This window comes from Apis cerana, unplaced genomic scaffold (genome assembly GCF_029169275.1).
Source record: "Apis cerana isolate GH-2021 unplaced genomic scaffold, AcerK_1.0 Chr0_AcerK, whole genome shotgun sequence".
NCBI classification, from domain to species: Eukaryota; Metazoa; Arthropoda; class Insecta; order Hymenoptera; family Apidae; genus Apis; species Apis cerana.
In genome coordinates this window covers 5,174,411-5,176,910 of record NW_026893558.1, presented here as the reverse complement: position 1 = coordinate 5,176,910, position 2,500 = coordinate 5,174,411, and the positions used below count along the sequence as shown (strand labels likewise).

At 34.8% G+C, this 2,500-nt stretch overlaps 2 non-coding genes across 2 annotated transcripts in view; both read left to right on the top strand.

Moving 5' to 3' along the window:
- Positions 1–68, top strand: part of Trnay-gua (transfer RNA tyrosine (anticodon GUA)) — an 84-nt gene extending 16 nt beyond the window's left edge. The window contains exon 1 of the tRNA in view: positions 1–68. This exon is cut by the window's left edge and continues 16 nt beyond it. This is a non-coding gene — a tRNA (tRNA-Tyr).
- Positions 69–177: 109 nt separating this feature from the next.
- On the top strand, positions 178–251 carry Trnad-guc (transfer RNA aspartic acid (anticodon GUC)). The gene has a single exon. It is a non-coding gene; the product is annotated as a tRNA-Asp (tRNA).
- The last annotated feature ends 2,249 nt before the right edge of the window (positions 252–2,500 follow it).

Below are 2,500 nucleotides of genomic sequence, written 5' to 3'. Positions count from 1 at the left end.
GGTTAATGGGGACGGACTGTAAATTCGTTGGCAATATGTCTACGCTGGTTCAAATCCAGCTCGGCCCAATAAACCGCATCAATCTACCACGAGATAGTATAAAACCCCTTGTCCTTCAGAAAGACCCCATACGAAGAGAAAAAGAATCAAAATTTCTGCTAGATCCCTTATTTCCCTGGGATTGTAGTTCAATTGGTCAGAGCACCGCCCTGTCAAGGCGGAAGCTGCGGGTTCGAGCCCCGTCAGTCCCGACGAATCCAATAAATACAAAAATACATTTTCCTTTCTATGAACTAGTAAAGAGTGTCGAGGGATATACTTTCATTCCCAAAGCAAAAAGGAGTCTTGATTTCTTTTTTTTCTATTTTTCCATTTCGCTTTTATTTTGTTTATTAGGTTTGGGACTATGTAATTAATTGAAGTGGAAAGGCAATCTGATGATCCTTCATCAGAAGATTGTCCAAGCAAGACGCAAGATGGGTTATAGAAAAACAAGGAAATGGATGATAAATTTCATTTTTTTTTATTTTGGAGTAATTGAGTCAGGAATCCAAATTTTGATTCGGTATGGATAAAAGAACTTCCTATGTTATACTATTCAAGTCTTGACGACGGGTTGATTTGATAGATCAGATATTGTTATTCATGATAGTGATCCGGTTCAAGATCATCGAGAGGTAATTCATTCATTGAATTTACAGACGATAGACAGAAGATTTATCATCTCTAGGGGATTAAATCCCGAGTTATTGCGAAGTAAAAACCGATGAGATTATGGAAGTAAATATTCTTGCATTTATTGCTACTGCACTATTCATTCTAGTTCCGACCGCTTTTCTACTTATCATTTACGTAAAAACAGTCAGCCAAAATGATTAATTCAATTGAATTTTCAAATGAATTTGAATGAAACTTTCCTTCCAAGTTCTTAATCTTATCAAAAATTAACGAAGTCAAAAGAAAGGGATTCCAATTTCACGTCTTAACTTAAATGAAATGGGCACACTATAATTATAATCGGAAATTTTCTAAGAGATAGATAGTATGGTAGAAAAATTCATTTTTCTACCATACTATCTATTTATTCGTCTATAAAGTTGTAATCTAGAATAAAGAGAAAGGCTTAAGTTTCTATATATCGATCTACAATATTCTCTTCATATATGTGTATATGAATTCCATATATTATATTGTATGTTGTTATGTTGTATGGAATTGACATAAGACCTAATTTGCTACATCTATTTGTTATTTGTTCCGATCAATCTGAAATAATTCTTATCTTAGGATTCTAATTCCTTTCCTTTTACTAATAAGGAAGGGGAAACCTCGCCTATTTTTAACGCCCGAACCATGATATGAAATAAGTCGATAAAGCATAAACCGCCCTTCTAAAATTAGAATAGAAACCAAAGGGTAAATGACCCATATGTAACTGGCCCGAGGCAAGATCTTATTATTGCCCAGTCTCTCCTTAAACAACCACTATCTCTATATCATTTCTCATAGAAAGTGCGTATACGCTTAACAAAACGACTTCTTTTTGAAGAGTAAAGGGAAATAAATACAAAAAGAAAAAGGTCCGGTCTTCCTTAGTATCCGTCTAGAAAGTCTAAAGATAGTAAGAGCCCATTCCCCGTTGATTGAAATAGAAAATTTCGGAAGAATTTTACGTTGGAATAAATTTCCAATCATCTGAATCCCTTTCTTTTCGAAGTACAAAGACGAGAATCGATGAAATATCTCTTTGATTGAAAGAATATGATTCCTATCATAGATTACTCCATTGGAATCCCATTGGATTCCAAAGTCAGAGATTTTGATTTTAACTAGTTCAAAATGCGTTGCAGAACGATCTATAAAACAATCGATACGGTTTGATTCCTGAACTCAATTAGTAGTACTTCTAAAGCCCACTTCTTCCCCACACTACGAGTGAAAGGGAAAATGTAAAGACTACCATTAAAGCAGCCCAAGCGAGACTTACTATATCCATGTGCATTATGTCCCCTCTCTCTATAAATACGAACGAATTATTCCATTATTCCTCACTAATAATAGTGGAATTCATGTAGCAGAGTCAAAAAGGGGTTCTACCGAACACTATTGAAAAACCAATCCAATAAATCGATTATATTATGATTTCGAGTTTTTTCGTGATTCAGGCGACACCCGGATTTGAACTGGGGAAAAAGGATTTGCAGTCCCCGCCTTACCACTCGGCCATGCCGCCAAAATGATACAAAATCGATGCAATTTTTCCCGGATTCACTGAATTTTTATTGTACTTGCGTTTTGACTTCTGTTTTCCTTAATCCTTTTTCCTAAAAGAAAAGAAAGACCCCTTTTGATTGGATTTGATCCATCCCTTTGATTGATTGTATAGTATCTGAAAATACACAATGCTAAAAACATTCTCTCGTTTTTCTATTGAGAAATCAAATGTGTATTTTTCAGACGAGAAATTTAAACCATTGACTCCTTACTTCGAATTTCTGAA